The sequence below is a fragment of the Petaurus breviceps genome, unplaced genomic scaffold, assembly GCF_028583685.1.
Source record: "Petaurus breviceps papuanus isolate PSGF00001 unplaced genomic scaffold, PetGlider_PUasm1.0 125, whole genome shotgun sequence".
Classification (NCBI taxonomy): domain Eukaryota; kingdom Metazoa; phylum Chordata; class Mammalia; order Diprotodontia; family Petauridae; genus Petaurus; species Petaurus breviceps.
The window spans coordinates 2,379,722-2,393,000 of NW_027185653.1; the positions used below are offsets into that span (position 1 = coordinate 2,379,722).

The following is a 13,279-nucleotide window of genomic DNA, read 5'->3' on the forward strand; positions in this document are numbered from 1 at the left end:
CCTGCATGAAAATAGGGGGATAGGGGATAAATGGGGGGATGATGGAAAGGAGTGCAGATTGGGGGAGAGGATAGTTAGAAGCAAACATTTTTGAAAAGGGATAGGGTCAAAGGAGAAAATAGCATATGTGGGAGGCAGGATAGGATCGAGGGAAATATAGTTATTCTTTCATAATATAACTACTAGGGAAAAGATTCAGGTAGCTACGCATATACAACCTATATTGAATTGCTTATCTTACCAGTGGGGGCAGTTAAGGAGGGAAGAAGGGAAAAAAAATCTTGGAACTCAAAGTTATGAAAATAAGTGCTTAAAAAAATTTACATGCAACTGGGAAATAAGATATTCACACACTGTGGTATAGAAACCCATCTTGACCTAATAGAAAGTTAGGTGGGTGATGGGGGAAGATATAAGAGAAAACAGGTTGGGGGGAAGGGGGTATTCAGCAGCCTTGATATTTTGCAGTAGGGGTAGGGCCAAGATAGGGTGAAAAATTGTAACGAAAAATATTGTGGAAATGAATTTTGAAAACCAAAAGTAAATAAATAAATTTAAAATGAAAAAAAAATCCAGCTTGAGAAAAGAGTTCACTCTTTACCTTCTCCCTTGCACCTCTTTGGAGTTGTTGGGAAACAGCTAGAGGTTCTCTCTCTACTCTATCCCATATTAGCTTTGTGTCATTATAGCAGACACATGTAGCAGTATATACAGAGGTAAAAAAAAGGACACACACAGAAACAATAGAGTGTCAAAGTATAAGTTTGCCCAAGAGAGCATCCAAACTCTTTCTTTGATGATGGTTTCCAAGTAGATCAAAAATTCTTTTTTTTATTTTTATTTATCAAATGCTTTATTAACTTCTAGTTTACATCATTTCTGCAAGATTTTGAGTTACAAATTTTCTCCCCATTTTTCACCTACCCACCACCCCAAAATAGTGATCCCACTGAATATCCCCTCCTCCCATCTCCTCTCTTCCATGTCTTCTCCCAAACCCCCTCTGACTTTCCAACAGGGCATGGTAGATCTCTATGCTCCAGTGCCTGTATATTTTATTTCCCAGTTACATGTAAAGTAAAATTAATATTAGTGTATATATATATATATATATATGTTTAAATATTTGATTTTAAACCTTTGAATTCCAGATTCATTCCTTTCCTCCCTTGTCACCTGATTGGGAACATAAGCAATTCCGTATATGTTGTACATATGTAGCTATGCAAAATATTTCCATAGTGGATATATTGCATAAAACTGACTAAATTTCCCTCCCTTCTATCCCAACCCCCCACTTCTTCTATTCTATATTTCATTCTGTCCCTTTTCAAAAGTGGCTTCCAACTTCCCTCCCCTCCGTTCATCATGTCCCATCTCATCCCCTTCCCCTGTAATCTCCTATAGGGTGAGATAACCTATTTGGTGTGTATATAATTCCTTCCCTAAGACATATTCAATGAGAATAAGGTTGACCCAATTCGATTTTGCATTCCTCTTATTTCCTTGCATTGCAACCATTTCCCCTTGCCTCTTCTATACGAGATAGATTACTAATTCTGTCTCTCCCCATCTCCTTAAGTATCATCCCTTCCTATTAAATTGGTCCTGTGGCCTCTATGTATACTGTTCACATATATACACACATTCACACATGTATTCATATGCCTATATACCCTCCTATATAAACATATATATGTATGTATGTGTATATGTATGTACGTGTGTGTGTATGTGTGTGTGTATATATATATATATGTATATATACACACACATACATTTCTATTCCCTTCAACTATTCTCATGCTGAGTAAAGTTTCATAAGTTAAAATTATAGTTTTTCCATATAGGGATATAAATCGTTCAACTTTGATAAATTTCTTAAGATTTCTTTTCCCTGTTCATCTTCTTGTGCTTCTCTTCCTTCTTGTATCTGAATGTCCAATTTTCTTTTCAACTGTTTTTTTTTTTTCATCAAGAATGGTTAAAAGTGCTTTTTCCGTGTGGCCTTGGGACCGTCTGGTCGTGCTGCTGGTAAATACAGTAAGGCCCTAAAGGGTACAGTGAATTGGCCAAATACACACAGCGTATAAGTAGACGGAGCCTCTGATCCTACAGCTGAGTAAAGTTCCCATTTTAACTCAGGTTCAGTGTAGCCATGGCTCGTGGTCCTAAGAAGCATTTGAAGCGTGTAGCAACTCCAAAGCATTGGATGCTGGATAAGTTAACAGGAGTTTTTGCTCCAAGACCATCAACAGGTCCCCACAAGCTGAGGGAGTGTCTTCTACTCATCATCTTCTTGAGAAACAGACTGAAGTATGCCATGACTGGAGGTGAAGTAAAGAAGATCTGCATGCAGTGATTAATCAAGATTGATGGCAAGGTCTGCACTGATATTACATACCCAGCTGGCTTTATGGATGTCATTAGTATTGAGAAGACGGGTGAACATTTCCATCTGGTGTATGACACAAAGGGATGCTTTGCCATTCATCGTATTACAGCCAAGGAAGCTAAATATAAATTGTGCATAGGGAGGAAAATTTTTGTGGGTACAAAAGGTATTCCCCATCTGGTGACCCATGAAGCCCATACTATCAGTTACCCAGATCCTCCGATCAAAGTGAATGACACAGTTCAGATTGATTTAGAGGCTGGCGAGATCACTGATTTTATCAAGTTTGATACTGGTAACCTATGTATGGTGACCAGCTCGGCTAATTTGGGTAGAATTGGTGTTAGCACAAACAGGGAAAAACATCCTGGCTCTTTTGATGTTGTCCATGTAAAAGATGCCAATGGCAATAGTTTTGCTACCAGGCTCTCCAACATTTTTGTTATTGGCAAAGGTAATAAGCCTTGGATCTCTCTTCCCTGAGGAAAGGGTATCTGCCTTACAATTGCTGAAGAGAGAGACAAGAGATTGGCAGCTAAGCAGAGCAGTGGCTAAATGAGTGCAGATGAGGATTTGTAGGGTTTCACACAAGTTGAGATGTTACAGTTTTAAAAAAAAAATTGTGATTACCCTACAAAATATAAAATACATAAAATTAGAAATAGCTTAAACAACATGGTCTTATAAAATGAAATAGAACAAGCCATAAATGCCTTTCTCTTCTTTCCTTGGATTAGGGTACTGTGGGTATGAAGGTTGCATAAAATGTTGGAAGATGTAGCTGTATAGGTTTTGCTTAACTGATTTTCTTCATTACATGGAACTGGTCTCTGATTGGAAGATGGGGAGAGGACGTATCCCAAAATGGCTGATGTGAAAACAAAAGATATCAATAAAACTTCAAGAAAAAAAAAAGAATCGTTAAAAGTACTCTCTTCCACTGAATGACCATAATTTCCCCTGAAACATGTTACTAAACAATACTCAGTATTGCTGAGTAGGTGATTCTTGGATTTCATCCCAGCTCCTTTGAGCTCCAGAATATCATATTCCAAGCCCTTCCATCCTTCACTGTTGAAACTGCCAGATCCTGAGTTACCCTGATTTTGTTTCCACAATATTCAAATTGTTTCTTCCTGGATGTTTGTAATATTCTCTCCTTGATCTGGGAATTCCAGAACCTGGCTATAATATTCATAGGAATATTCTTATTGGCATCATTTTCTGGAAGTATTTTATGGATTCTTTAAACCTCTACTTTACCTTCTAGTTATAAAACATCAGGCCAATTTTCCTTGAGAATTTCTTGAAGGACAATTTCTAGGTTCTTTTTTTGATCCTGGTTTTCAGGTAGTAAAAAATTTTTTAAATTATCTCTCCTGGATCTATTTTCCAGGTCAGTGGTTTTCCCACTGAGATATTTCACATTATCTTCTATTTTTTTCACTTGTTTGGATCTGTTTAATAGTATCTTGATTTCTAATAAATTCCCTAGTTTCCATTTGCTCCAATCTAATGCTGAAGGACTGGTTCTCTTCAGTGAGCATTTGAGGTTCTATTTCCATGTGGCAAATTCGGATTTTTAAGGCATTTTTATCCTCATTGGCTTTTGGAGCCTCTTCTGCCATTGGAGTTAGTCTATTTTTGAAGGTGTTATTTTCTTCAGTCAGGTTGTTGATTCTGATTTCATAATTTTGTTGCATCATTCTCATTTCTCTTCCCAATTTTTCCTCCACTTTTCTTATTTGGTTTTCACAATCCATCTTAAGGTCCTCTATGGCCTGCAAGCAGCTCATATTTTTCTTGGAAGCTTTAGGTGCAGGAGTTCTGAATTCATTGTCTTCCTTCTGTTCTATGCTTTGATCTTCTTTGTTCCCCAAATAGGAATGTAAAGTTTGGTTGCTTTGCTTCCCTCATTTGCTCATGTTGCCACTCAATTATTTGACTTTTGTGATTTTTGTCACAGTAGGACTGTGCTACCAGACAGGGGAGCTTCGTCCCAATCACTGGGGTTTTCTCAGCTGCCAAAAATATTAGTTGTGTGTCCTCTCTGAAGCCTCCATATGCTCTACCAAGCTGGTTGCACACCACAGGACCTCCAACCTAGACTGAAATCCAGATCCAAGCAGGTTAAAGCAAGAACAATTACCCTTCAGACCCATCAATTGTTCCCCCTATAATCTTCAGGCCTGGAGATGTAGCAGCCACGTGGCTGAGCTATGCTTCAGATGCTTCTTGCCCTTGGGGGGGAAAGGCCGCCCTCACTCCTGAACTACTGGATTCCAAAGTCCACACTGCACTGACCTCTAACTTTGTCCTTATCATCTATGGGTTGATGATTCTGGAAACCACCACATCTGCTGGTGACCTAAAGTTGCTCCAGCTGGCAGCTGGCAGTGGCTGACCTGAGGCTAAGATGTCTGGCTTGGGTGGGGTTAGGATCAGCTCCTATAGTTCTGTTCTGGCTCCTTCCTTATGATCAGCTGGGCTGTCCTCAGCGGGAGGTTAGCTACTCTCTGTCATTTTGTGGGTTCTGTAGTTCCAAAGTTTGTTCAGAGTCACCATTTACATGAATTGGAGGAAGTGGAAGCCGGAGCTCTGAGGTCAAGAATTCTTAAGTTATGTCTCCTTGATTGAGTTCCCAGGTTAGGTTTTTTTTTTTTTCTGTGAACCATTTCACATTTTTTCTATTTTTTTTCATTCTTTTGAATTAATTAAATTGTTTCTAGATAACTCATTGCAATGCCATGCATGAGTAGCTTTCCAGAAGAATGCTATTGTGACCAGCTTTTAAGTTTCTGATTGCACAGTATAGTGAACACTGTATTTGTTGCATAACAAGTCAATGCAAAACATTCACAGAAAATAAAGGTACAGCATTCACATTATTACAACTTATCACAGAAAATCACAATATAATATTTACAACAACTTATCATTCAAAGTCTTCCACTCAGGGGGCACACAAAATTAACTCAATCAGTCACTTATTCAGCAATCAATTACTAAATATAATCGATCTCTAAGTACAATCATTAGAAAATACACAAATCCTCTACCACTAGGTCACTAGTAAACTACAGTTTCATCATTACTCAGTACCCACTTAGATGTCTTTTCATCTTGACTTTGGCCCGGTTCTCAGATTCCCTGGATCTCTTTCCATGGTGCCAGATTCTACCTGGCTTCACCGGACTGTCCCCTGGGTTCAATGGCAGACAGATCCTGCTTCCTTGTCCAGCTCCCTGGGTAGGTTCTGTTCCATACTGAAGTTCACAGGGTAGAGTCCAGCCAAAATCCCTCACAATTTCTGGTCCTGGCAACTTAAGGCTCAACCAAGCCACTAACTCCCTGAATCCTGGTCATGCTTCCTCAGTTTTCTGCAGCTGGTTTAAAAAATATGGATCACCTTATCCAGCCTGCGGCTGGAGGGGAGAGAGGGGGGTTGGCTTCTAGGCTCCTGGGCTCCTGTTCAGAAGAAACTCCACCACCAAAAGTTCTCATAAAATTCTGGCTCAGTTCTTGGTTCTCTCTTTGCCTCCAGATTCTTGTCCCAATAAATTCCGACTGTGCCTCTCTGGGGCTTTTCTTATATACACAGCATTAGCTACTTCCTGTTTCATCCAGCCCTTTCTTGTTATGTCAGGAACAGGGGTTCATACCTTCTGTGTCTTTCACAGAGGTTTGATTAGTTACTAAGTGCTAAGTACCTATTCAATTGAAAATTCAAAAGGGCTGTTCAAACTGAAATTACATTATCATTACGCTCATGGAGTTGTTAGCTTCCATTTGCTCAATTCTAATTCTTAAGGAATTACTTTATTCCACAAAGTTTTTGAACTCTTCTTCCATTTGTTAAATTTTGCTTTTTAATGACTTTTTTATTTCAGTTCATTGTTGTGCCTCTTTTTACCATTAGGCGTATTATGATTTTATAAAGGTGTAATTTTCTTCAATGTTTGTTTGTTCCTCTTTTACGCACTTGTTCACTCTTTTTCATAATTTTTTTCAACATCACTTTCATTTCTTTTCCAAAATTTCCCTTACCACACGTATGTCTTTTTTCTTGGAGTTGGGGAGGAAAAGCAACGGGGGTTAAGTGACTTGCCCAAGGTCATATGACTAGTAAGTGTATCAAAAGTCTATGACTAGATTTGAACTCAGTTCCTCCTAAGTCCAGGGCCAGTGCTGTATTCACATTGCCAAATACCTGCCCCTCTTTCTTTTTCTTTGTAAACACTTATGCCTTTCTAAAACTTTTCTAGGGATTCTTGTTGGGCTTTTGTCCAATTAGCATTTTTCTTTCAGTGTTTTCTTGAAGTTTTTCTACTTTGTAACCTTCCTAATAAGTTTGTGTCATGCTCTTCCTTACTACTTTACTAGCTTTTTATGGTCAAATTCTTTGTTGTTGTTTGCTCATTTTTATAACCTCTTTATTGTCTTTGACCATTAAGCAAAAGTTCAACTCTGCTAAGCTAGAGTGTGGAGGCAGTGTCCCAAATGTCAGAATTTTTTCCTGTATTATTTTTAGAGGTACTTCTAGGTTTCTGTAATCTTGGGTGGTTTAAAGGTGGTGTAATCTGGGGAGAGGTCTGTTAACTGCTCTGGTTTGTACTCTGGTCTTTACTCTGAAAGGCCTTTGTTCCTATAGTCAAAATAATAATGTTCCTCAGGGCCCTGAAACAGGCCTCCTACTCCATTGTCAGTGATCACAAACACTCTTCTCCACCATGGAACTGCAAATCAGAACTGCGACTTAGAACTGTGTATTGGTAATTGTATCAGCAATGCCATATTCACAATGCCTATAGAGATTACAAATATGCTGATATAATTATCCATTACAAAATACGTCATGTTTGCCATATGAGGAAATAAACTAGAAAATTTATTAAGATACCAAAAGACTGAGTCCCAAAACCAGAAAGTGAAAGCCATCAGAGTAGTTATGATATTGGCACAGGTAGATAAAGTAGAAAGCACCCACATTTTCAAGCCTTTAAAACAGAACAGGCTACCTCAGGCAAAGGTCCTCCTCTCCCTACACACAGCAACCACCCAGCGTCCTGGAAGCGTGCTCCCAGCAGCTCCGGCCCCTGGCAGTCCTCAGCAGGAGTCCTTAGCAGAAAGTCCTTAGCAGTCCTAACTCAAAAAAAGGGCTTCGCGCTGCCACTGCCTCTGCTGCTGCCGCAGTCACCACCACCGCCAGCCACCGCAGGAACGCTAGCTTGGCTTCCGCTTCCTCTTGCTCCGCCCCTTCCTGCTACATCAGCAAGTCCAACGGGGCATGGAAGATCTTTAAATCCCATAACCCTTACCGTAATGCAATAGGGCCCTATGTTCAGTGTCTGTTCAGGGTCCTCTTTATTCTATTTCTAACCAGATGAACTCCTGACAGTCTCTGATTTGAGAACTCTGTAAGCTGCTGTTGTTGCAGTTTCCTTTAATACCTGACCCTGATGTTGCTATGTTCACTATAGGCTGGCCCCAACTCTGGTGTCACAGACCTGCCTTGCTAACCTCCTAAATTGTCTTGGCCTGTAAGAAAATGTCTCAATCTGGCCTTTTGTTAGGTTTGCCACTCTAGAATTCAAATGGATGTGTTACTTGAAATTATTTAGAGGCCAATGTTTTGAGAGTTCGTATCCCATGTTGCCTCTACTTGGACATCTTTGCTCTGCCCCCATTTTAAAATTTGTTTCTTTGTTGTTGTTGCTGCTGTTTTTCAAATATAATCATACCATCAGTTTCCCAGGAGACACATAAGGGAGATTGGCCATTCAAAAGTATTGTATCCAGTGACTAATACATATTATTGTAGCAGCAAGCACCCTAGCATACCCAGGGTGGCTGCTAGCATAAGTTCTTACATCTGCTTTTTTAAAGAAAAGCAACTCAAAATGGGTTAACAATCTTACTTTAATCACTCAAACATCAGAGAATACAAACAGAATAAAAACAGAAGTTACAAGCAGACAGAGAGCCAGATCAGCATACAGGGCTTCCCACTGTCTGACCATTACACCTAACAAACTAGTTAGTTACCAGAGAGGGAAGCACCAATATCTGGGTTTTCAAAGCCAGTAGATACATTTGTAGATACATTTTCAATATTCATTTATTTTTAGTTGTCAACATTTATTTCCATGAGATTTTGAGTTCCAAATTTCTCCTATTTCTGCCCTACCCACCATGCCATGATGGCAAGCATATTAATTGCTCCTTCCCCCAGTCTGCCCTCTCATATGCCAACACCCCATCCCTGCTTTCACCCCCATACACCGTACTTCCTTGTAGGGCAAGATGGATTTCTATACCCCATTGCCTGTATATCTTATTTCCTACAATGTATGCAACAATAATTGTTTAAAACTTATTTTTTAAAACTTTGAGCTCCAGATTCTCTCCCTTTCCCCCTCCTCATTCACCCCCACTGGGAAGACAAGCAATTCAACATAGGGTATACATGAGCAGCCATGCAAAAATATTCCACAGTAGTCTTGTTGTGAAAGACTAACTATATATTCCTCCGTTCTATCCCACCCCCTATTAATTTTATTTTTCTCCTTTAACCCTGTCCGTATTTGAAAGAACGTGTTTATGACTACTCCTTCCCCCAATCTATCCTCTATTCTAACCAATTTAGTGTGTATGTCATTCCCTCCTTAAGCAAAATCCACTGAGATTAAGGTTGACTCATTCCCTTTCAGCTCTCTACTCTTCCCCTCCATTTTAATAAGTTTCTCTTGTCTCTTTTATGTGAGATAATTGACCCTCTTTTGCATCTCTCTCTCTTCTTCTCCCAATATATTCCTCTCTGACATTTTAATTTTATTTTATACATATCACCTCTTCATGTTCAACCATTCCTGTGCCCTCTGACTATGTATATGTGTATACAGATATTTTTATATATGTATATACACAAATAGACCATATATATATATATATATATATATATATATATATATTCCATTCAATTTTCTTCATATGGGGATGAGTATCATGAGTTATAAATATCATCTTTCCATGTAGGGATGAAAAGAATTCAACTTTTACAAGTTAGTTATGATTACTCTTTCCTTTTTTTCCTTTTCATCCCTCTCTTTATTCTTGTATTCGAAAGTCAAATTTTCTGTTCAGGTCTGAATTTTTCATCAAGTATGCTTAAAAGTCCTCTATTTCATTGAATGACCATATTTTCCCCTGAAGCATTGTATTCAGTTTTTCTGGTAGGTGATTCTTGGTTTACATCCTAGCTGCTCTGATCTCTGGAATATGACACTCCAAGGCCTTTCATTCTTTAATGTAGAAATCTAGATCTTGTGTAATCCTGATTGTGTTTCCACATTACTCAAATTGGTTCTTCCTGACTGGTTGTAATATTTTCTCCTTCACCTGGGAACTCTGGAATTTGACAATGGTATTCCTAAGGGTTTACTTTTTGGGATCTTTTTCAAGAGGTGATCAGTGAATTCTATCAATTTCTATTTTACCTTGTGGTTCTACCATATCAGTGTAGTTTTCCTTGATAATTTGTTGAAAGATAATGTCTAGGTTTTTTTTTTCATCATGGATTTCAGACAGTCCAATAATTTTTAAATTATCTCTCTTGGATCTATTTTCCAGGTCAGTCATTTTCCAATAAGATATTTCAAATTGCTTTCAATTTTTTCCATCCTTTTGGATATGTTTTATAATATATTGATTTCTCATAAAGCCATTACCTTCTATCTAATCTAATCAATTTAATTTTGAAGGAATTATTTTCTTCAGTGAGATTGTGAAGCTACTTTTCTTTTTTTCTGTGACATCACAATTTGATCTTTATTAATTTGTTTATTTTAGTTTACAATATTCAACAACACAATTCCTTGAGTTTCATATTTTCTTTCCCTCCCCCCCCCATGACAGCATGCAATCAAGTATAATATCTGCAAATACTTTCACATTAGGCATTAGTCAGTTTATAAAGGATTGTATCAGATGGAATGAACAATGTGGAAGAGGAAAGAAAAACAAACAAGAAAAAAAGCAGGTAGTTTGTTTCAATCTGGGTTCTAACTCAGCTCTTTCTCTGGGTGTAGACGTCTCTCTCCATCATGAGTCTTTTGGGGATGACTTATGACACTGGATTGCTGAGAAGATTCCAGTTTATCAAAGTTGGTCATCACAATACATTGTTTATGTAATTGTGTACAAATTCTTCCTGGCTCTACTCTTCTCACTCAGCTTCAGTTCATATAAGCCTCTCCAGGTAAATATGAAGTCCATCGGCTCCTCATTTCTTATAGAACAATAGTATTCCATAATATGCATATACCACAACTTGTTCAGCCATTCGTCAATTGATGGGTACCCCCTTAATTTCCAATATTTGCCATCACAAAAGAGCTGCTATCAATATTTTTGAGCATATGGGTCTATTCCCAATTTCTATGATCTCTTTGGGATACAACCCTAGAAGTGGTATTGCAGGGTCAAAGGGAATGAAATTATTTATACCTCTTGGGCATAATTTCAGATTGCTTTCCAGAATGGTTGGATCAGTTCACAATTCCACCATCAATGCATTAGAGTTCCAATGTGTCCACATCCTCTCCAGCATTTGTCATTTTCCTGTTTTGTCACCTTAACCAATCTGACTGGTGAAATGTGATACCTCAGAGTAGTTTTGATGTGAAATTCTCTAATCAATAGTGATTTAGAGTATTTTTTCATATGCTTATAAATAGTTTTAGTTATTTTTTTCCTCTGAAAATTGCCTGTTCATATCCTTTGACCATTTATCAAACGGGGAATGACTCGTATTCTTATATATTTGACTCAATTCTCTGTATATTTTAGAAATGAGTCCTTTATCAGTGACAGATGTTGTAAAAATTACTTCCTAATTTTGCACTTCCCTCCTAATCCTGGTTACATTGGCTTTGTTTGTACAGAAGCTTTTCAATTTAATGTAATAAAAAATTATCCATTTTGCACTTTATAATGCGCTCTAATTCTTGTTTGGACCTAAAGTCTTCCCTTTTCCATAAATCTGACTGGAAAACTATTGCTTGCTTTCCCAGATTTCTTACAGTGTCAGCCTTTATACCTAGATCATGCACCCATTTAGACTTGATTTTTGTATATGGTGTTAGATAATGTTCTATGCCCAGTTTTTGCCATTCTATATTCCAGTTTTCCCAACAGTTGTTATCAAATAGTGAGTTCTTATCCCAAACATTGGGGTCTTTGGGTTTATCAAACAGTAAATTACTACAGTTATGGACTGCTGAGTCTTGTGTACCCAATCTGTTCCATTGATCCACTACTCTGTTCCTCAGCCAGTACGAAATAGTTTTGAGGACTGCTTCTTTATAATTCAGATTAAAATCTGGTACAGCTAGTTCCCCCATCCCTTGCATATCTTTTCATTAATTCCCTTGATATTCTGGACATTTTGTTCTTCCAAATGAATTTCATTACAATTTTTTCTACCTCTATAAGGTAGTTTTTTTGGTAAATTGATTTGTATTGCCCTAAATATATAATTGAATTTAGTAAAATTGTCATTTTTAGTACATTATCTCGACCCAGCCACGAGCAACTGATGTCTTTCCAATTAGTTAGATCTGACTTTATTTGTGTGAAAAGTGTTTTGTAGTTGTGTTCATATAGGTCTTGGGTTTGTTTTGGCAGGTAGATACCCAAATACTTTATCATGTCTACAGTAACTTTAAATGGGATTTCTCTTTCTATCTCTTGCTGTTGAATTTCATTAGATATATACAGGAATGCCAAGGATTTAGGTGGGTTTATTTTATATCCTGCAACTTTGCCAAATTTATTTATTGTCTGAAGTTTTTTTACTTCATTCTCTAGGATTCTCTAATTATATCATCATAAAATCTGCAAAAAGTGATAACTTGGTCTGTTCTTTGCCTAATTTGATTCGTTTGATTTTTTTTTCTTCTCTAATTCCTACTGCTAACATTTCTACTACCAGACTGAATAACAGGTGTGATAGTGGACATCCTTGTTTCACCCCTAATCTTATTGGAAATGCTTCTGGCTTCTCCCCATTACGTATAATACTTGCTGATGGCTTTAAATAGATGCTACCTATTATTTTAAGGAAGGCACCATTTGTTCCTGTATTTTCTAGTGTTCTCAATAGGTAAGGATGTTGTATTTTGTCAAAAAGCCTTTTCTGTATCTATTGAGACACTCAAGTGGTTTTTGCTAGTTTTATTGTTGATATGATCAAGTATGATGAGTTTTCCTAATATTAAAACATCGTTGCATTCCTGGAATAAATCCTACCTGATCAAAAGGTATTATTCTTGTGGTAAGTTGCTGTAGTCTTTTTCTATTATTTTATTTAAAATGTTTGCATCTATATTCATGAGGGAAATTTGTCTATAATTTTCATTCTCTGCTTTATCTCTTCCTGATTTACGTATCACTACCATATTTGTGTCATAAAAAAAAAAATTTCGTAGATCTCCTTCTTCACCAATTTACCCATATAGTTTGTAGAGTATTGAAATCAATTGTTCCTTAAATGTTTGATTGAATTCACTAGTAAATCCATCTGTCCCTGGAGGTTTTTTTTTTAACTAGGGAGTACACTGATGGCTTCTTCAATTTCTTTTTCTGAGATGGAGTTATTTAAGTAATTTAATTCCTCTTCAATTAATCTGGGCAGCTTATATTTTTTGTAAATATTCATCTATTTCAATTAGTTTATCAAATTTATGCACATATAATTTGGCAAAATAATTCCTAATTATTGTCTTAATATCCTCTCCATTGGAGGTAGACTCACCCTTTTCATTTTTTATACTCATAATTTGTCTTTATTTCTAATATTAGCTAAGGGTCTATCAATTTTATTTA

General features: G+C 37.2%; 1 pseudogene; it reads left to right on the forward strand.

Moving 5' to 3' along the window:
* The first annotated feature begins 2,138 nt into the window (after positions 1-2,138).
* On the forward strand, positions 2,139-2,969 carry LOC138163161 (small ribosomal subunit protein eS4-like; annotated as a pseudogene).
* The last annotated feature ends 10,310 nt before the right edge of the window (positions 2,970-13,279 follow it).